We start from the raw sequence: 23,779 nt of genomic DNA on the forward strand, positions 1-23,779 counted from the left end.
ATAAAAGAATGGATGAAAAAGCCGTGACCCCCTCCTCCACAGGTGAAATATTTAAGTCCCTGCCTCGGGGTATTGGAAGTAGACACTAATTGCCATCCAGATACCCACTACTCACTTTCACCTAAATATTTCCCACTTCTGGCTGATCAACCAACCTAAAATTTAATTGAAAAAGTTTTCATTTAATGTTTGCATCCTGTGACGACTAGCTGGGACTGGAAGCATTCACTATCAGAGCTACAGTATAAAAAGGGAGAATAGCACGGTGTGAAGGAGCCCAAGTAAAAGGCAAGAAATGAGAAGGGTAAAAATAAAAAGCTTTTAAGGATACTCACTTCAAGTTTCTTTTACTAAGAACCAACAACTAGCACTTCAAGTGATACTTCATGTGCCAGGTACTGTGCCAGCTGTTTGATTCTGTATTTGCTACTTAGTGATCACTATCTGGATTTTTGTAGGCATTTTCTCATGGCTGTTGAACAGAAACCTGCAACACTATCCACAGACAGGAAGGGGAAAGTATTATTGATCTGTGTCTGCTTTGATGTGCTGCTTTCTGGGAGTGAAAACCAATCTGTTACAATCAGATGCTGCACAGCCTGAATTATATTGAGGTTCCCATCGATATATAGAATATGTGGGAGCAAATAAACAGTAGCCACAAAAGAAAGACTTGACCAGATTATTAACCAACTGTGGGTGTTGAAAAAGGAAATTCATGTGGGATCCAGACAGGTCTCATTCTTAAAGACCTTTTGGGGACAAAAATACAAGAAAGGAATCGTTTGATGTTGGAGACCACACAGAGAAAGCAAAGAAGAGGATTTGTGCTTTATGAAGCATTAAAGTGAGTTCTGTAATGATACTCTATTTGGAACAGAAATGCCCCATTTTAAAAAAAAAGGGACGAAAGCAGCTGAGATTCAAAACTTGCAAACCTCATTGGCAGCCTTACAGATATTTTCTGTTACAGTTGTACCTAAAAGGGGGAGACGGAGCACAGAACACCAAAACCCAAAATCCTTGCTCAAAAGTGTTTACAATCTGAGAGAAGGAACATGAGCGCAAGCAGTCAGGAGAAAGAAAGACTCAAAGGTGATGATTAAAGACAAGGGGAACAAGATGTGAAAGACAAAAGAGTAAATGGATTGATAGTGTTGAGCAGATAACATTCTCCCTATCTCCTTAGAGTTTGCCACCATCTGCCTATCAGCCTCCGGGCAGGGCAGGCAGGCAAAGGGGAATATTGCTTACAAAGAGGGACAGATGCCAAAATGAGATTGGCCAAAGGCAGGAACAAATTACGGAATGAAATTTGTTCAGAAACTAAGTCCTTGCAATGATCAAAAGTTTAACAACAAAATTGAAACACAGATGTGTGTTTTACAGATTTAAAATATGTTTGGATTTGATTATGCGGTGTTTTGCACCTTGTTTTCTTCCTTAAACTTAGAAATCATCTGCAAATCAAAACAGTACCGATTTTTGCAGAGATGTAAACACACAAAGTTCAAGTGTTAGGCTTGTGCAGAAACAACTTCCAGCTGCCTCTCCACATAGAGATTTCTGGTAGGTATCTCACTCTAAATGCAGAGATGGTAGCGTCTTGCCAAGCCAAAAGTATTTCGTAACAGTGGTCAAATGTGGCATGAAGGCTGAATTCATCAGTAGAACAGGTAAAATGGCCAAATAAATGTTAAGGACAATAGCTGAATAGAAGCAGAATTACATAGGCCTCAGGGAAATGTGAAAATACTGGAGGATGGAGTCAAAAGGAGCTTAGAGAATATTACAGCATGACAAGTACTAGAGCGACAAGGTAATATAAGGAAGATCCTGTCATTTTGCTTACCTCATCTGATGCATCTTTTCAGCATGCAAAGGTAGAAAACAGAGATAACGGAAACAAAACACTAAAGGCAACGTCAGTACCCTAAACACTGACGATGCGTTAGAATATCTGGGACATATATGTAGGGCACAGATATGACACAGGACCCACAGAAGACTCACAACCTTGTGAAGTCAAGCAGAATACCTTACAGCGTGTCAAATGGCACTTGACACTTACAATGAGGCACCTGAAATATTCTGAGAGAGTCAAAAAAGTCTTTTCTCTCCAAGAAAGTTCTTAAAGAAGAAAAAGGCAGGTTTCAAAGAGAATTGAGCGCTACTGGACTGATGCCTTTGGACATGGGTTATTTTTCTTGCAAATATAAATGGTCATGACCTAATGAGTTAGATGCAGAACAGTATACTGCATAATAAAGGCAGAGGACTCTGAGGCAGGGTCTTAACTTTAATTATTTGGAGAGGTTTATGAGAATCTTCTGTTCTTGGGGTTTCAATTTCTCTTTGGAAGAGTAAATAAAATTAACTCAATTTCCAGCTGTGGACAGATTGTGGGCAGATAGATAATTACCCTGCTGTACCCGTGGGTAGCCAACTTCCCCCACTGTTCAGCAGCATTTGAATTGTTTGCTTTATCTCTTACTGGTTTTGACTTTGTTGAGAAGACTGGAGGTGACATTTATCTCTTAACACAAACATATATTAGTAAGCCATTTTTAGAGATGCAGGTTAAGTGAGGCACCATAAGACACACATATGGGCAGACATATTACAGCAATTTTAGTAACAACAAAGACCAGAAGGGAATTGTTACATTTGGAGAGAATGTGATTGAAAGTTAAAGGATAAATTCAGGTATGTGTCACTATTCTCTCAATGCTAAAAGAAAGCAGGAAAATAATGACCTGTAATTCCAACAGGGAGCAAAGAATCAGACCTTCTACAGACAATCACCCCATACTCCTCTTTTGATTTCCACATGAAGCCATACACTGAATAAATTCCTGGCACAGTTCTGTCACATTTCCTATCACTGTAGCCAGTTATTAAATATCTAGGTTTGACAAGAGAAGTGACAAATGAGTATTACGTGAAAAGTAAGTATTTTGGTATTTTGGTGGTTTCTTGACACAGCTGCTATGTAACGAATAAGAGTTGGATTCATCCAGATGGCAATGACTTCAGGGTAGGACTACACCACTTACTTTAAGTGTTACAAAAAGCAGGCACCCGACCCCAATCAGGAGCTCCAGAATGTGTTACCCTGGCACCAACGTGCTCTACAATCAACAGACAGAGTGAAGGTACTTTGAAGAGACATCAGAAAAGCCCAAGGTTGGCTAGAGTTGGCCAGGAAGAGGGCTGTGTCTGAGCTTCAGCCCCTCGCAAAACCTCAGGTATGGCTCTGCTTTCAGGCTCCGGCCCCAGAGCTGTCTCCTAAGGCCTGACGCATAACTAAGCATGGGCTTTTTGCAAAATACCCTAGCGACCAGAGCACTCAGAGAAGGGATACCTGCGTTCCAGCTTCTCCTCAGCTTAAAGAGATTTGATCCCCAAAACGCCGTACCCAACAAGAGTGCCCTACCATCACACTAGAGCTAGCTGCAGGAGTAAAGGAGGCTAGTGAGAAGATGCTCTCTAACCTTTCTTTCCAGGCTGGGCCACTGTGCAGTCAAAAGGGCAACAGTCTTGAAGTCAAAAGACAATGCAGAATTGAGAGTCTAACTTTCAGGTGTGTGGATAGATGGAGTTAAGTGGAGTCCACCTGTGGATAGATAGGTAGAGCCCACTCCCTAGCCATTTGTAGCATTTCTTAAAATTTATTTATGGAACATACAGTGGATAAAGGTACAAACATCTTGGAAGCCTCCTTTTACCCAATTAATGACCATTCTTGTAGCTTTCAATGTTCTGCAAGATGGAAGATGACAGAAAGAATTGTATATGGTTAGCAAATTAGCCAAACTGACTTTTTTAATATAATTTGAGTCATAAGTGATGATAGAAATCAACACCTGACATGATAATGCTCAGAGTTTTGGACAAATTCTTCTGAAAAATTGATTTGATTGCATAATAAGTTCATCGTATTCTGTAACTAAAAGTTTTTAAATTGTATAAAATTACATAAAATTGCCATATGCTATCAGTACATTATTTTGTTATTATTTTCAATTGTTAAACAATGGGAAGGCAACGAAAATGCCTTCACGCTCAATTCTAGACAAGGATGTGGAGGCAGCCGAGAAGAATGAACAGAATAGGAAAACGCCACGACGTCTGAGAGCTGGTTTTGACAGAAAGATTTCTAGCATGAATAGTGGCATTGTAAGTAAAATGTGGAAGACTTTGCACAGATTCATAGTCAGTACAGCAGTAATAATCCTTGACACGCATTATTTTTGTGCCACTGCTGCCCCTATGCAATGTGTTAAGACAACGAACTTCCAAACCCAATCAGAAGATGTCACAAACATTACTGCTCCACTCTGTAACACACGGTAGTGAGTCAGGGCAGGCCTCTGGGAGACTTTAAATGAGTGGTGGAGTACAGCACCAAGAGAAGCCCTCGGAGGTTTAAACTCTCCCACTTCTGTCACTGTAACTTGGTCTGACTCAGAGCCAGCAAACGCTGCAGCTGCTGCTCTTTCTCACACTATCTGTAAACAAATGTGCCCTGTGCAGTTAGCAGGTCCTTGTTTAAAAAAAAAAAAAAAAAAAAAAAAAAAAAAAAAGGGAAAAAAAACCACCAAAAACCCATAAATCAAACCCCACGTTTTTTCAGATTAGAAAAAACTGTCCATTTCTTGTATTCTTTTTTAACCACAGATTTTACTTCACCAAGCTTTTTTCACTCTTACAATATTGCACACCACCTCAGTTCAAAAGAAAGTGAAATTGATATATACATGTAGCATATATGGACCACAAAATTTCTCTGCATGTGTTCTCTGCTACTCAGTTTACATGGGCAATAAGGATAATAGAATTTCCACAGCTTTTTTACCTTTCATACCCATTCCAGATTCTTTAAGGGTCTCTGAGGGACCGGTTTTAAGCATGCTATTTAATGGCCCATAGAAAATACAAATCCACTAATCTGATTTTAAAAATGCCCACTCACTTTGGTACATAAAGTTATTTGAAAAGTATTTTTTACCAGAATATATATGATACCATTGCAAATGATCACAGGGAATTTGAAAACACAAATTCAAAATATCTGTTGTAAACAACCCCTGCATAAATGGAGCCGGATATTGCTCCCTGCTCCCTATATAAAGTTGCCATTAACATCAACAAAAGGTAAACACTTTCAAATTACTCCATATCCCTTCTATCCTCAGAGAGCCAGAGTCCACAAGCACCTGATGCAGTCCCAGAGAGATCCAGTCTCCTGTAGCACACAACTATAGCAGCAAGTACAGGCACTGCACTATGTTGAATGGTTGAGGATGCCATGGGGTGAGATTTCAGCCTGCAGTGAATCTGAATTTGCAGACTGAGTTCATCTCCAACATACGCTCAGGTTCAAATATATATTTATTGTAAAAATGGTTCCAGAGCACATATAGGCTGAAAACATTTAGGATGCATTAGTTTTGCTTTAGCTGTCTTCTGAAGACTTTGATAGTGCTCTTTAACAGACAGGAGCTTGGAGACCATCAGTCACCATTTTGATTCTAGTTGCAAGAGGTGGAGTGCCATAATTGCAGGTTAGCAAATGCTGGACTGAGTAAAGTCCTGAATATATTTTACCACTGGGCATTAGTGGGCATTTATTAGACAATATTACTCATCTCTAGCACAGTATTTCCTGTATTTATAGTAAGAAACACTACAAACATGACAGTAAACAAAATGACATACAAGCCTCACTTTACATGGACTTCGATGTTTGCATACACAAGGACACCCTAACAAATTAAATCTTTTATGCTTCATTAAACCTAGACAACAACAAGAACAACAAATCTTCAAACAAATGTTCTTCTGTGGGCTCAATTCTGCAATAGTTGAAGGCCTAATAGGTTTATCAATTGCTGTTTCGTCTGAAGCTGAAAAGATAATGACCGAATGCCTCGCTCTTCTGCCAGTCTCACCGTAACTCAAAGGAACAATAAACCAGTTATACATATTCAAAAAACTCCTGCCCTCACAGGTCCAGGCCTTTAATGATAGTTACAGATCAGGGCCAAACCGTGGACTTAAGTGCAGGCGTTTATAGTTTCAGGCAATGCCATTCCTTGCTTCTCAGCGTGCGATTTAGCCAGAAAGGGTTTTATTCAAAACAAATGTGATAAAAGGGAGAATGACAGGAGTGAGACGTGGCTCCTCCTCCTTCCACAAAAGATGCTTCCTCGCTAGCAGAATCCTCCTCTCCTTCTCCCTCCCTCAGTTTGACAATTGCAGAGTGCCAAGACGTGGAAATCATCCTTCCACTGGTGACATCTGTCTCCCCAAAGAGCTCCGGAGGCAGTTATTGTGATAGCTTTGGAGTCTGTCATATGATTAGGTGAATATCGAACAGTCTGGGACTTCATTCTCTTAATGCTAGTTCCTGTGACTCACATTTGATTGGCTGGAATTAACGTAATGTAGCATTTTATTGTAATTTTTTTGTGCTAAGAAAGGAAGGAAAAAGGCTTAAATAAATTTAAGCATAGGGCTTGCGGTTTAGGAATGCCTTCTCTTTCATTTATTGTGTGGTATACCCATAACTATCAGTCAGCATTGTCCATTTACGCATCTACTGGAAATACTGAGTTTTCATTGTGAAAAGGCTGATGCTTATGAACATGTAAAAAAGCTGTATGTGCCACTTCTATGCAGAGACTTCAGAACACTCTCATTAATGAACCATAAAGGAAAAAGTTTTTTTAAAATAACAACTCTTGTAAGAAATGACTTTTAAAAGGAGTACTGATTAATATCAGAAACAAGTCAAAAGAGTTAAAGAAGTTTTAAGTATTATCCTTTTCAGCATGGCTATCAATAGGAAGCTGACAATAGTATTATTGCTATTTACATATTGGTAACACGCTGGCATGAATTTGCATAACGTATTGTGGTTCTATGCTCTAGGGAGTTGCATTGTAACATATTGGTGCTTAATGAACTCTGAAAAAATTGATTTTCCACAGAGTAAATTAAGGAATGCATTATAGCTGTTAAAGCAATCTTAAGGGAAATCTGAGGCTTCCACTGCAGCACCATGCTTAGTAAGTAATAAATTACATGTTATACTTATTTGCCTTAATTCATGCTAATTTTGTCCAATTAATGTATCACAGTAATTCAGAAGCCTGTCACAGGAGAGCTAATTATTTATTGGATTTTTGTGTTCAGCTCCCTAGGAGTCTACTAGCAAACAAACTTGCGACTGTCTTTCTGTTAGGTCCACAATGACATTTTTATGTCTTACTGTGGAAAGAAAAAGAATGTTATTATTTTCTGGTTTCAGTTATAAAAATGGATCATTATTCATGTAAGTTAGTTTTTTGTTTACAAACTGGTGTCACGTCGTGACAGACTGCCATACTGCTAGGATGAGATCCAAGGTTTTTCCTCTTCCTGTAAATGCCTGAACATGACATAATTCTTATTAAAGACCACGGCAGTACTTTTCACAACCTGAAAGCTTCTGCTGAGTGTGTGTAAAGTTCAAAAAAAACCCCTTCTCATTCTTTTCTCTGAAACCTATGTTTTTCAAAATCCATTGGCTTGAAAAATCAAGCACAACGTGCCCATAGCAATTGATACTCTTTCACAAAAATAGATTTTTAACTGTGGCAGAATGTTAATTCACAGAAAAAAAAAATGAATTATTTATGAGATTAATTTGTGCAATTCATACCTATAAATAATATGGCAGTTGCTAAATAATTTGCACAGAGTGATAAGATGCAGACATCACAGTTAAACAATAAGAGAGTCACCAGCTGTGAAATACCCACTATCTGCTAGCATTCTGTCATGCACAAGCATTTACAGAAAATTATTTGTTGGGGGTGGAAAGTATTAGATCTGATACTTGGCTTCTTCTCATGGGTAGCGGGAGAATACTTGTCAGTTGATTACTGTCTTCTACCCTACGTGAAAAGAAGTGATATTTCTTTAAATGTATAATGCAAAGTGACGTTACCAGCAGGCTACATAAAATCATGTGATGTAACCTGCCATAATATGATGCACATGACCGACTGTGTCACAAATTTAAAGAGACTTATTTTAGAAGAACTGGTGAGAAAAAAATATTACCCCTACTCCTTTTCAGTCAGTCACCATTGATCTGTGTTTGCCTATAGCCAAATGAATACCTGGTAGTTCAGTAAACGTCTCTGAGCAATACACCATCATACACTTACTGTAGCTATTATTATCACTTAAAAAACATCTGTCAAATACTTCATAGTTTTCTGCCATTGTTTTTCAATCTCTTCATTCCTAGCAAGCACACAAAAGCTTGACAAAGAATTAATTATCCAGTCCTTGTTTCCTGGAAAATGGCTGTTTAATTGTTTATGGCATTTGGAATTTGAAATAGTTTTCTTCATTTTCTTCATTGACTTTTCCACTCCGGAAAATATAAAGCCTACACTTAATGTTAAGCATGTCTTAAATCCCATCAAAGTCAACAGGGATAATGAATGAGTTTTCCCCTTAACTAGGAGCTTTATTTTCAAACTGTATTACCTAGACATTCTGGACAAGGGGACAGAATATAGGCACCCCTTCCAAGGGTAGGAGCACATGTGGCCAAGCATACCATGCAAACATGATGGCTGTTTTATGAATGGTTCAAAAAAAAAAGGGGTGAACTATGCAAAAGAGTAACAATCAACAAAGAAAACCCAAGAATCAGGAAGAAAAGACATCATGACAATGTCAGAAAATTCCTCCTGGCAGCAAATACATCGGTTTTGAAAGCCCACTTGCCTGAAAATATTCATAACTTTTTCCAACTCTCAATTCTTTTTTCCTATGAGTAGTCTGCATCATTCCCTGTATGGAGAAGTTTAAATAGCCTTTTCTCGTGAGCCAAAACCTGCACAACCTGACACTGAAAATCATCTAAAACACTAATCATATGGAACAGGTGACAGAGGGGCTGCATTGTAAAGATGTCACACTACGGATGTACAGAATAGCAAAAGCCTAAAAAGTTAAAACAAGATTTGGAATCCCTAGTTGGAATGAATGTTTTAAAGTGCCCATGTTTACTCTCTTGTTAAGCTAATATGTTTGCTTCTGCTAGATGTAGCAGAAACTTATAAGCTAACTTTTGTGTTACTTTAACCTAATATAGAAACTTCAGAAAACCACAATACCAAAACACCCTTGGAGAGGGAAGGAAGGCTGGCGATAAGGAACTAGATATTCATTAGAGACTCCATTTGTAACACAGCTTTGACTATGTTTGCTCCCTCCTTCTCCAAGCCACTCTCCTGTAGAGCCCAGCTGCACAAGGAAGGTAGAGAGGAAGGGTATTGTACTTTCCCTCCGCTTCTTTCTGGTTGTGCCATCTAACAAATGCCTCACTTAAAAATCCTCTTCTTTCCACAGAGGCAGCTGCTATTCTGCTAGTTATTTCATTGGGTTCTGTTATGGTCATTCAGAATATGAGAAAAGAAATCAAGTTTCAAACACCTTCTTGTACCACAGAAATGTATGGAAATCTTGAGTCACACAGCAGCAAGTGGCAAAACTGCTATGAACTTCAGCAACCCGAGAGTTCATCCGCAGTCTCTTGTTACACTAAACACCTGTAGACGATAATTTCTGGATCTGTAACTTTCCCAACGCCAATGTATTTTGTCATTCCTCCTGACAGCTGACATGTTCTGACACATCATTTCTTTCCAACACAAAGACAACTCCTTTCTCCACACCTGGAATGCCTTTGTCTCACTTCTTTCCCCTCCCATGCCCTCCTGCCACCTCCCTGGCAAATATCCATCAGCAAAGGGTTTCACATCTCCCTTTTCAGACTGACGAGATTTTAGTGGTCTTTCGTCACCCAACGGATGAAGAAAGGCTTTTTATGAAAGCAGAAGTATGTATTTAAGATCACATTCACAATTCAGATCATTTGTGTAATCAGTGCCTATACAGTGTTTCCTGCCACACAAAATCTGTCCTGTTATGCCAATAGGCTGCCTTTGCCAGTCCATAAAAGATATTAAAAAAAAAAAAAAAAAAAAAAAAAAAGCGACGTTGGAGCAGGGTGTAATTTTGGGCAAGATCCCCACTGGAGGCTGTGTCTTCCTTCTTCTTTCAAAGGAAACAGAAAAGTTTTACAGATTATAGAGATTACCAAACCAATCCTGGTCTCAGTGGTTTCACAAAACGGTGCCGTTCAAAATAGCTGCATCCTTCTTAGCCACAGCTGGATGCAGAGCCAGCACAAATGTCTTTCTGGCAGTTCATATTATCATGGACGAAATCAGTGCAGGTATCACTAGAGAGAGAGAGAAAGATGTGGATACACTCATAAAACTGCAAGCTTATACAAATAGCATTCATCTACTCGCTGAGTTCAGAAACAGATTATTTAAAGAAATGGAGGGCAATGATAGCAAGACTTTTAAGTGATAACTAAGCAGCAGCTTGGCCTCAATTACAACACTAAATTAAAGCAGAAATCATACAAAGAAAAAGGTGACCCAACTCAGCATTAATTATAGAATGACAAAACCACACAGGTTGGAAGGGAGCTCTGGAAGTCATCTAGTTCGACCTTCTGCTCAAAGCAGGTCCCTTGGATCAGGCTGCCCTAATGGTGAATGATCAGCTTCCTGAGGCACAATGGAAATCGGAGATAGCTGGACAAGGAAGGAGGTTAGTAGTTTGTCAGAGTGAATTGTAGCAATAGGGAAGAAAAGGGAAAGGAAACGCAAAAGTGGCTGTAAAAATGAGGCTGACTATGGCTACAAATAGAGGTTACAGGTGACTACACACCCTGCATCTTGCTCCCATGTTGCCTGACAACATAAGTGACTGAATGAGTTGTCCTAATGGACACCCACTGCAGATCTTTGCTCTCCTGCCCACCAGTGGTCGATCCAGACTAAGAATACCCACAGCCCTGCTTCCAGGACTCGCTCATGACCAGATTCCTCATCCCGAGCAGCATGAGCTGCTCCTAAGTTTCTGTCCTGCGTTTGTGACTTGCATTCCTCTTTTATGTCTCCCGAACGCTATCAAAATGAATTATAACTATTTTTCTGTAATTCAAAAGGTGACTCTCCGATTTTATCCAGAGTGACTCTCCGAGTTTATCCAAAGTTCATTTGTTCCTTTTGATATTATCAAGCTGGTTAGAAGAAATAGCAAGAGTTCTGCTTGCTTATCAGTATCTCATACTACTGTGGATTTCCTTCTTTTCTAGCTGGGGATTCTGGTGTACATTTACATGCTTTTGCAAGAGAGAGGAGAGAACGCAGCCATTACTTCTATACTGCTTGCTGCTGCACCTGCAGTCGCCGACTTCCTACAAAACTCTGTGTTTTGCAAATGATGGTTGCATACGTAAATACAGGACCTGCAGTAATCAACTTCAGTTGAATAAAATCACTTACGAATCGCCCCGTTACACAAGTGATGCCACCTGATGTGCGGTTGACCCAGTGGTCTATCGGAGGGTTGCACCTCTCCTGCTGCTCATACAAACCTCCTTTTTTTCAGCATACTACTACAGTTCACTGTTCTATTTTGTAAGTGTTTTATATTTTTCTGCTGGAATTAACAGAGGGACCACTTTGAGATCTTCAGGTGACATGTATTATAGAAATGCAAATAAACTACTACCTTATTATTTGATGCAGAGGCTGCTGTATAGCTCTACCTAGCCGTTACATTTACTTTCCATGCCTATCAGTATGCACTCAGAGATTGATAGATGATGGTTTTATAATTCTTAAATACTTTTTTGATACCCTAAACCTATAGAGCCTTCAGACATTTTGTTCAGGAGATTTGGAATACTTTGCTACTTGAAATAAAAAGAGCTTCAATTGGCAGGGTTTTAAATCCAAACATTTAAGGCATTGATTTTACTTAGTTTTTCTAAAGTAACTCCTTTAGGAAATTGAGTGCTACATTGCTAATTTTAACTTTATTCATTTTAAAGTGCTCCAGGATACTAGCACAAAGGGCACTGTAAAAATTGCATTGTGCTGTATTAGGTTTGAATAGGATGAGTTATAGAACTGTTTGAGACTTTGAATTTCCAGAATTTAGTTATTACAATGCTTATAATACTAAAGGTTTCTTATGTATGCATTTTATGTTTGGGGTTTTTTTCTTAATAATCATAATTTCTAAGAAATATCTACTACATGCAGTCTGTCACTAAAGCTTTGTAATATTTTCTATTGCGATACAGCTGTACAAAAAAAATTTATAGAACAGTTACTCACACCTACATAAATATCATTTAAAATGCAAATGTTCATTGCCTAAATTACAGTGGAAACTCATTTTTCATGCAATAAATCTTTAAAATATTTCCAATGTTGATTAACCTGCAATGGGATTTTTCTTTTGCAATACGATAAATATACTCACCTTGTATAAGTCTGAGTACAGCATGCAAAAATCTGTCTGAACATTAAATAGTGAGAGTAAGTGGTTGTGTATTTAGAGTAACCAATGCAAAAAGAAATAATTTTTATGTATTTTGAGTTTTAGAACATTTTTACTATAAGAGATTTGGAGGTTTACAGCCTACTACAACACAATTAAATATATGACAAAAATACAACAAAGATTGTACTCATTTTCCTTTGATGATTATAAAAATTTATTCAGGACCATATAATTGATTTCAGTAAAAACTGGTTCATACTACTTTAACTTTTAAAACAATAATATAGTTTCATAGGTGTATTTTTCCTATAAGTATTCCTTCAAAAAAATGGATGGCATAGTGTGAAAATGTGAAAGATACTGCAAAAAGATTCTGATTTTTCCTATCTGTTTTCCAGTGATTTGTCTCAATCTCAGGTATAATGTAGCATTCACTGCAAGTGATAAATATCTAACACAAGCAGGCATAGAAAAACTTTACTTTCAAAGCAAAATTTGAAAAATACTATGAGTTAAGAGGGAAAAATAATCAAAAGTATTCAAAAAGGTAAACATTGGCTTTGGAAGAATAAATGGAACATTCCCTAATTGCTTTTTCAAGACCAGTGGAAAATATTCCTCACACTCACAGTGGGGTTTTTTCCCCTGCCTCTCAACACGGATAATTTGTGAAGGGATAAATTAGTGTAGAAAAAACAAGGTGGATGAACTTAAGCAACATTTTAATAGATATACCACCAAACTTCAGCAGGTCACTGGGGAGACAGATCGATGGAATGTATGTTATCACTAACATCAAAAAGAATAGATCTATCACAGAAAAAAAAGCCCAAACTATTTAAAAATTTAAAGCATTATCTATAGCATTTTTATTCAAAGGCTTTTTTGAACAATTGTGTTTGCTTGCACACTTCTTTTTGACAATAGAAAGTTCCCACAAACCCTACCCTCATGGTCAAAGTACTACACGGGCTTTTTAGATTCCATGTGTAACTAGATTTGATACGTACTTCAGTTCTGTTGAGAATATATATGCATTAGTGATTATAAGTCATCTTGGTTTTAAAGAAAGAGGGTAATAGTGCAGTCACCCCAAAGCAAAAAAAAAAAGATAGAAAAGTCAGGCAATGATACACATTTTTACTTTTATGTCCTCTATATTAAAATACATGTTTATCACAATAAAACATGCACTACATAGCATTTATCTTATGTTATCTGCCTGAGCCATATCCAAAAGAAATTGAAACCCATGGTTATCTTCTCATCTGTCTCTGTATTTCTTGGAGCATGTCTTTGGTATATTTCCAGCGTGTCCTTTATTCTTGTACTATAGATCCACCTTCTTCCTTCCTCGCTGAGACCAACGAAATTTGTGCTTTTTATCATCACCCACTTGTTCAGTGCCAAAGTACGGTAGAATTTTTGAACAGAAAGTGCAGTGTTTGTGCTAAAGAGACCCATTGACTTGAATAGCCCAGGGCCTCTAAAGACCTCCAGCCTGCAACGCGTTTATGGCAAAACACGACCTGATGTGCCAGGAAGAATGTAGACGAGAGCAGTCACTAGCAGGGAGGCAACAAACCAGAAGCATCACGCAAAGTTTTGAGCGCGTACGCAACATTCACGTCCTGCTGTTCTTCCGAGGTGGCAAGACAGGGAGACCAGACTTCCTGAGAGAAAGACTAACTGCAAATTTGTTACAATTCCGTGATAACCAGGAGGGGTAATTAAGATCTGTGATGCGTTCCACAGCTTTAACTGTAAAAATAGTCTGATTAATCTAAATTAACTTAATCTAATAAACTACTTTTCCAGTAGTGAAATCTGCAGTGGGTTAGAAAAGAAGAAAACTGTTTCACACTTCTTATAAGCTGTACAATGGCCGCTCTTTGTATTTAGAAAACAGAAATTTACATACAAGTGGGAAATGTTTCTCATCCCTGGGGAGAACAATTTTCATCGAAATATTCTGTTTTTCCAATGAAAAGTCAAAACCTTGTCTAGCAAGGAGAAAATAGTTATTTAAACAACGTCTTGCTTTTTCCGTCAAGAGTTTCGAGTAAGTATATTCAGCTTTATTTACATGAGTTGCTTTTCTTGGACAAAAAGTTTGTACAAAACAAACAATGTTTACAATAAAATCATTTATTTTGGCTGAATTTAGCATGTTTTAATGTATGAATTAGGCTTGAAGTTTCATTCATCATGGTTATTTAGGACTGGATTACAACACATACCATTTTTCCCCTTGGGATACAAGGTAGAATACTGTAAAAAATTCATTGAAATATATTTGCAGTCAGAATTAGTCAGAAAATTTCTCCCATGGAAAATTCCAAATAGGAAGCAAAATGTAAGAAATGGAAATATTTTTATTTGGAAATCCTGCCATACCGTCTGCCAAGAGTTGTGCTCCAAGCCTCCTTCACTGGAGAGGGGGGGGTTGCATGATCAAGTTATTATACATACAGTAGTAGCCTTTCTTAGCTAATCTAACTAAAGAAAATCCCCAGAAGATGTAAGGTAGCTGGGCAATCCAGCTACCCATTTATTAGTACAGAGACAGGGAAGATGACCTACTGCTCTTCTAATCTCCACACTAAAAGCTCCTGACTGGCAGCATTCCAGCTTTCTGGCACATGGTTCTTACACTGGTTTTTAATACAAAAACCAGATCTCTTCCGTGAATAAAGAAATGGGTTTAGGTCACAAACCCAGCTGACCATTGAAAACAAAAGCAAATAGTGAAATATAACTTCTTGCACTCCTCTGACCCAAGACCCTCTTCATAGCTAGTGAGAGCAGCAGTCACTTCTGAGCCACAATTCGTCTAAAACAGGTCAGATAAATTGCACCCAAAAGCACCTGTTTCTCTCCATGGACTCCCAAAAATGTTGGAGTAACCAATTCAGATATGGATCTCCAATACTAGGTGAGATCAATCCCAACTCTGGTCTTCAGTCACACGCTGTTCTAGTGGAAGGAGAGAAAAGAAAGGAAAGCAAGCCTTCCCTTGGGTTAGGAAGTTACTTTTTCTCTCTTCTGAGCTCTTTTTGTCCATGCCTTGATGCTATTTCAGAGTGATTGTTGGATCTCTTTCAGGAGACTTTCACACCATTTTCTGAAGAGTGATGAAACAGAAATTTTCAGCCCCATTTCTTCTCTGTACTTTCATGTAGCTCCCACAAAATTTCAGCAATCAAAGCTACACTTATGTTTTGTAAAAGAAAACAACACAACGGTCTTGTTCTGAATAGGGGTTTTGGTTCAATTTCCATGTTCAGCTCAGTGAACTAAATAGTAAAATTATATATGTACCTTTTGATATATTCCTGCAATTCTAATTAATTTAACTGAAATCCTATGTGAGTTTCAAGAAATGTCAGCCTGTGGTCTGTATTCACATCTGAAGTACAACACTTTAAATTTACATTGACTCCTTTGAAGTCAATGGATTCAGCCCAGTGTAAATGATAACTAAGTCTACTCTGTGACCCTAAAATTCTCCTAGTAGAAGGACTCCATCTGTAATCATACTTTACGGCACATTACAGTGTAGGCATACAAATTTGCCGCAGAAACCCACTTTTGAACTTTGCATTCTTTTCTTTAAACTGCTCTCCTAGTGAAAGAATTTAGGGATATTTTGCCATCAATGTATGTAAAGAACAGATGAATGAATGAAACTTCACGAGCATCAGTCAGCAAGTATATTTTAATCCTTTCAACACCACTGATCAGCTATTCTTAGATCTATACAATTAAAATCATAGAAAACGGCTGCAAAGATCTGGAGAGATCGTTCTGTTCACCCTTTACCCCAAAGGAGGTGTCAGCACTTAGGAGATTAACTAGGATACACAATATAGCTTTCTTTTTGCCTACCACAACATGAAGGTGTTCAGAAAGTCTCTTTTCAATATTTTCAGGAGTCCAGTCCAGGAGCCTAGATATCTAAAGGAAAATGAAATATTAGTTACTTAAATGTTTGTACAATCAAGTTCCAGTTGGCACTTATCTATATCTGCACATAAGGCCTGACCTAACATCCACTGAAATCAATGTGGATTACTTTACCGTTAACTTTCATGGACTTTGAAGTAAGCCCCTATCCAGGCCCCCATGTGGAATAATTATTTGCACAACTGTAAACATACAATGTTTCATACAAATCTGACCACATAAAGCTCACTTATTTGAAAGTGTCATCCATAAATGAACACAAATCAACATAAATGTTAGAACAAAATTTCTCCAGCTAAATTAAAGCCTCATTCTTAAGACCAGAATGTATTAATTAATTAATTAGCATCACCACTAGTGAATATAACAGCATTTCCCCCTCTTCTCATGTACCTTTGCTGGATATAACTTCATACACCTGAATAACTAGCAGTTTCTTCATGCAGCTCTAATAACAGCTCTTAACAAGGCTATGAGGACAACTCACATGAAAAATTTAGATATCTACAGAGAACCTTTAAAAAACACTAAAGCTTTGTTTTACTTGTTGTTTCTTGAACAACAACCTTTTACCATTCTGAGTATTTACTGTACAATGGAGATGTTAATAGTTACCCTCAGAGTGTACCTTATCTTTTACTGTAAACCTCTTAGGCAGTGCATTCACATTTCATGTCCTTTCACAGCGCAGTTCACTTGGAGACAAAAGCAAGAGGAATTTGTTTCAGTTGAGCTATTCCTATTTAACAGACACTTTCCAGCTCACTTGCAGAAGCTGCCAAAAGGGAAATCAAGGATTGAGAATAGCATTCTTTTTTCAAGATCTGAAAGACCAGTGAAGTCATGGGGATTTTAAAATTTATTTGTCATTGATTAAAGTGCCATTAAAGTATTTGCTAATTGGTGGGCTTTCAATTATGGGACAGTCCTACACTCCTAATCCTCTAATTGTACAGTCTTCCAAGATGTCATCATCAGATCTGAAACCTGTCCTGTTGGAAACTGCTTCCAAGTTTTACACTTTTCCAACCACTGCTATTGAATTTGTTTTGCTACAAGGACAATAAAAGACTAATTATGTTAGTTATGTATTAGTCTCAGGCTGGGCATTCTAGACATAGTGGTGAACTTTCATTTGTTTACTTGCTGCTCAAATCTAATGTTATTATAGATGCATATTACATAGGAAATATTTTGTCCAAATATTTTTAAATATACTAGTAAAAATAACAATAGCAAATTTTTTTCTAAGCTTTTTTAATTTCACATGTATGTTGCTTACACATAATAAAGAATGACGTCTCATCCAATCAGAATTTAACCAACTTAAAAGTGTAGATGGAATTTTTACTATTTATGTTACACAGAACATAACGGCTAAATTAGCTGTTACCTAAAGACCTTAAAGATGATTACCACTTTGCAATACGAAATATTGTTTCAAGCAGAGATGGACCCAGTCATTGATTCAAAGCCTCATTATGAGGGAACCTATTTCATCAAGAACTTGTGATGAACCTTTTGGCTATCACTTTCCACTGCAGAAATGCTGGAAAGCACATCATAATTCTTCTATGCCTCTTTCTACCCTTAGCACTAGGTAAGCACAGACTAGAAAAAACACTGTATCAACTCCCAGTGTGGTGCTACAGCTGTTTTCACATTATATTCTCCAAAGCTCCAACAGAGTGACCTGTCTCCAGGCTCTCTTGGTGGCAAGGGCTGGTTCCCTGGCTAAAAACTGTACCAAGGTCATAACTTACTTACAAAAGCACTTTAGTATTTCCTGGGTTAAAACATACTACAGAAATGTACAAAATTTTCAAAATTATTAAGCAACAACAGGAGCAGAGAGCTAGAAGATTACTTAAAGGTGAAGGACGCAACCCTGTTGTGCCTCTGTTGTGTTTTGTCAGGAGAGAGAGTAATAACTGTTCATTCTGTCCATTGTATGGTTACCAAACTTTTCTTTCAAGAATGAACTGCTATGAACTAATTTTGGATACATTTTACTGTGAATATGTAGATTTAAAAAAAAAATTGTACATAATATAATGGTGACAGTATTTAAAAAATAATGTATTCTTTAAAAAATATTGTAAGTAATTAATACAGTATGTTTCCATAATTTCTTTCAAGGTTTGGGACCAGATCATTCAAGATGGATTTCAGCAGTGGAAAATATTATCATTTGGCATTTTTTATATATCTTCTAAACTGGGCTGTTGTTTTTTCCCTCTGGCAGAGGTCTGCACTGAGCACTACCGTCAACATTCCCACCAAGAAAAGTACTACCAAAACTGGTTTGGATCATCTAAGACCTACACAAGGGACAAGGCTGCCTATGGGGGTCTTTACCTTAATACTGGCATTGGGACTAAGCCTTGATTTAAGTTCCCAGGCAACAGATCTATTAAAGCTATATTACTAAGGTTCACACTGCCCCTGAAAGCTTTATTAAATGATTATTTCACAGCATGGAGGGAAATCTATTGAAAATTAATATGCAGCATCAGCCAGTCATGGCTCATAGCTGAGATATGCTCTTTGTGTCAAAAAAAGTAGAATTTGCCAAATAAGAAGGTGTAAGTGAAATTCCTCTCATTAACTTTACTTGTCTAATCTGACTTCTAGGGCTACAGTCAATGAAGACAAATGGCCATTTGGAGAGTTGATTTCATCTTTCTTCTCTCTGAGGAGACCAATCTCGGTAGGCTGCATTGCCCTCTGGCAGTGCCCCTCTGCTTCTGCAGGCCACAGAAGGAGCCCAGCTGCCTCACCAGAGTGGCTGAAGTTAAACAACATGAACCCCAGCTGACGTGAAAGGAGTAAGGGTTGATGTATCCATGCGACCCATGGGATTCTGACAGACTCAAAGAAGCATCCTGAATATGTACAGGATTTAGTGTATTAGGTTATCCTTTTTGTAGAAAACAATTTGAGACAACTAATACCAAGTAAAATCATACCTACACATATTTCTTCAAAAGAAATGTTCAGAAATAGTTAATTAGCTAAACTTCTACAGTGTTGCCACAGTCAGAATACACATATTTTCTTCTATAAAAACACAATTACATGTTTTATGAAGGTGATTTTTTAATGAACAGTTAAGACCTCTAAATAATTTAAAGATACAATTTAATCTTAACAAAATTTGTCATTTTACATTATTACATTGCTAAGAAATGTGATAATTCGGATCATACAGTCCTATAGTTATGAACAATTAAGTAAATGGGCAAGTTCTCTTGCTGACTGCAATTACGTTGGAAGGTGAGGGATAGGAAGAGCCCAGGCAAGCAGCTCCTATCCCTGTGAGCACCAGGTGGCAGTCCGGCGTTGACTGACAGGTCTTAATTTTCTCCTGCACTCCCCAAACCAAAAGCTTTCCTTGTTACAGTACTTGTCTGACTACCCCTGTTCTGAAAGTCTTCTACACCTTTCTATCTGCTAAATAACATACATTCACCCTGGGGATTTAAGGGCAAAAATATTTTTTGCAGAGAGTAAGATTCGTGTTTTTCATAAACTCATCCATACCACCTTACTGATGCTGAAATGCCAGGGAATTGCCCTTACGTAAAGCATATTTTCACGAAATTAAGCTCCAAATTTTGCTGGTAGGCCAGACCACACTACCACCCCCCAAAAGTTTAACAACCTACAAAACCATGTACAGGAAATGAGGCATATAAATCTTTTATCTACTAGGTCATGATGTTTTTCACAGCTTATTATTTTAATAAGTATTCACCAACAAACAGCTCAAGCAATGTTCAAATTACTTGCAAAAAAGCAGGAAGTCTGTGTTCATCAGCTTGACTAGAGAACTGAAGATGTTTACTAGTCTTCTATCATATGTACATTCATTCGGTTGCAGTGGATGTATCAAGAATTTTAGCCTATGTTCCTTGTGTACTTTTTCTAAATTCTTCTCCACATAATTCCAACATTTGTGAAATCTCATATAATAAATCTTATGAGATTCTACCCACAGTGGGAATACAAAATACATTTATAGAAATTACATATAATTTGTCTTACTAGGAAAAAAAAATTGTTTCTTCCAGAGCACTCTCGTGTGGTTATACTCACTTCAGTGGTGTTTAAAAATTATAGACCAAGGACAATTTTACTCACAATTAGTATGTTTGATTCTTTCTTTAAAATACACCTGTGGAATTCTCAATGTGCACAGGCTATTCTCATCTTTTTATGCTGTTGTGACAGCATGGAAGAGCTTTATAGCCTTAGATAACTTTACAAGGGAAAGCCTGTGATGCAGACTGTGCAAGACAACTCGTGCTGTAATATACAAATTCTGGTGGAGCACCCAAAGGTAGGGCAGAGTGGCCTCCCATAAAGGGGCAGGAACAAAATCCAGAAGGGATTTCAGCTGTAATCATTCTCAAAGGGAACTGGGGATAGTCTTTAAAGGTCATACCTGCTCTTAAAACCTGATCTTAAATATGATCAAAAGTAACAAAATTAATACTAACTGGTTTTCAGTTGTAACCAGGGTGGGATGAAGATCATACATATGGCCCATGACCACTGCTTAGCTGATAGGCAATACCTTGCTATGCCACGGTAACTCCAATGTTTTCAGTTTCTATGTCCATAGTCTTAAAAATCAGTAGAGCACAATGGTGGTGTAAAGATTTTTTCTCACACTCTGGTCTGAAAGTTGCACCTTATTAAAGATACAGTGCAAAATTTCACCTTAGTTATCAGTAAATTGTTTAAAGCAGAAGTCTTCAACCAGTCCCTCATACACATCTTCCTTCATAAATTTTATAGTAATCACTCCATTAGACAGTATTTTTAAACCCAAAATATAGATACATGAACTACTGGCACTTTCATGTGTTTGGGACAGTCATACTCCTAGTGTGCTGCAAAAACATGGCAAAGCCATAGTTCTAGTACCACTAGCTGTGCCCTGTGAGGACATAGACTTTGTAGGTTTTGCCTTCCCTGTTTTGAGATAAATTTAAAAAAAACTGTCTACCAGAGCTGTGAAATGGTTCTCTATACACATTTAAGTGTCATGTTTCACCTATCTATTTTCAGGGATTTACAGCTTTCATTAGAGTAATTACAGTTTATCATCTTAGAAGTATAAACATCTGAGAAGCAGGTATCATAAAAAAAATCCACTATTTGGTATCAAGGTATTCAAACATTATTTTATAAAGTTCAAATAAATTAAAAAAAAAAGAAATACCTGCACAAAGAAAAGAAATTAAAGCCAGATATTCTAGAAAAAGATCACTAGTGATGACCAAAAGACTAGAAATTTGACAAACTGTACACTAGCTAACGTCAATGAGCCACAGGTAAAACAGAGTAGTCCTGCACTTCTCAAGAGCCTTTTTCCCCACCCCTACCCTGAAGTGTTACCATGTCTGACTAATAATAGCATGCTTTTATTCCACAGAGCCAGTCCTTTTGAGCATTCTGAGAGGGATCTGCTGACTCCAGTTAGGAGAAAAAAAAAAAGTTTGAATGCTTTTTATTGCAGCTAGACCTGCAAAACCAGCACAGCCGAGAAAGATGGATTCTGTTCCTTCTTGTTCATCTTCAGTAGAATTCTTTAAAATGCCAATGAAAAAAATGCCTAGTTGTCATAGGTCATTAAATGTGTAAGTTCCCAGGCATGAACTGTGCTAAAGAAGCAGGATTCTGTGCCTGCATATAGGCTTGCAGGACAGGTGCCTCATAAACGACTTGGAAGCAGTACATACCTTCTCTGATAGAAGGGGACGCACATCATGCACTGAAAAACAGCTCACGTTCCCAAAGTCACTGAAGCGTAATCACTGGCCTTTTCCAGCCAGAATCCCGGTGGCTCTGAAGCAGATGAGGCAACCCTATAGTCGAGTGTCCTGCGCACAACTCTAGACCCGGCTTTGGTGTCCAGGCTGCCCCACGCCATCTCCATACCATCCCGCGTCCGTACCATCCACAACGCTGAACACAGACTCCCCTTAGTATCAAAGAGAGAGAACTGGTGGCAGAATGCTTTTTCCAAAGGCATGTTGACATGTGAACTGGCTTTTGCCATTGATCCGCCACGGCCTTGACTTCCCAGTCTTCAATACGTAACAAAGCCTGTTTTCTTCTTGGGTCATCTTTAGTGCAACTCTGAGCTTCAGTTAGAGGGGTGTATATTTGTTATGGACTATTTTCTATTATACTTGCCTTCGAATTTTTACCCATGGTACAAATTGAGACAATGACTGTTAATGTGGCTATGGAGCAAGCAGTGCGTGGAACGGGCACCTATTGAGACTTTTTCATCAATCAAAAATAAATATTTTTCAAATCACACATGCAACACGTGATTTGCTGTGTCTTTTATAATGTGAACTGCTTGCTTGTCATTTTAAAAACTAGCTTTAATTGATTTTCAGATTTCAAGCATCACTACAAGGACCTATTTTTATTTTATTGCACTGGCTTCTACTTCATTGTTTCATTTTACGTTAGTCTGTTGAGAGCTCTTTATATGAGGTATTTTCTTCTTAGCCATATTTTATTAAAATGTCAACTAGTACTAGGGATCTTTCCATGGTTTTTTGAAACTTAGAAACAGCTTGGCTCTTACATGATACTTTAATAATGTTGCCAATCCTCTGATAAGTTGTTCACATCAGATATTTAGCCCCAATACCTAATGCTTGAGAATCTACATTGATTCTCTTCACGTTCCGCCTCTGCATTCCAAGATTTATGAATATTAAGTTGTGCTTGCCCCAAAGCAAAAGTATACTCACTAAGATATTTGCTGAGATCAGGAGTCTCTCTGCCCCATTTTTAAAACAAAGGCATTAATAAGGAAGCACTATAAAATGTACGACGCTGAAAAAATAAGGAAAATTCAGTATTTTTAATAAAGTGAGAAAAAAATCCTCTAGTTCAAAGCACCCTATCTGAGCTACCCTAAATAATGCAATAGAGTAACCATTTATGACACTTGTACAAAATTATGTCTGCTGAGAAGTGTGAATAAACCCTGATTTCTAAAACTATGACCATTATTTTAAAAAACATTGGTCACCTAGGGTAAAAAGATATCCTTCTCTACAATTTAACCCTTACAAATATGTGGGAAGATACTATATACAGCATCTATGGAGGTCAGTTAGACCCAGCGGCAATGGTTGCATCATTACCAAGCACACACATAATTACTTTGTGTACCAAGCACGAAAGTCATAGACCTAAGCAGAGGGCACACGTGTACATCTTTCAGTGCTGAAACATCTTTCACAAGGACTCACTGAGCTTTCTAATTTTAAATGCATACATAAACATGTGAACTTTTAAAATTCCTGAAATGTCATCTTTCTTTTTTTTAATAATT

The sequence above is a fragment of the Aquila chrysaetos genome, chromosome 5 (assembly GCF_900496995.4).
Source record: "Aquila chrysaetos chrysaetos chromosome 5, bAquChr1.4, whole genome shotgun sequence".
Taxonomy (NCBI): Eukaryota; Metazoa; Chordata; class Aves; order Accipitriformes; family Accipitridae; genus Aquila; species Aquila chrysaetos.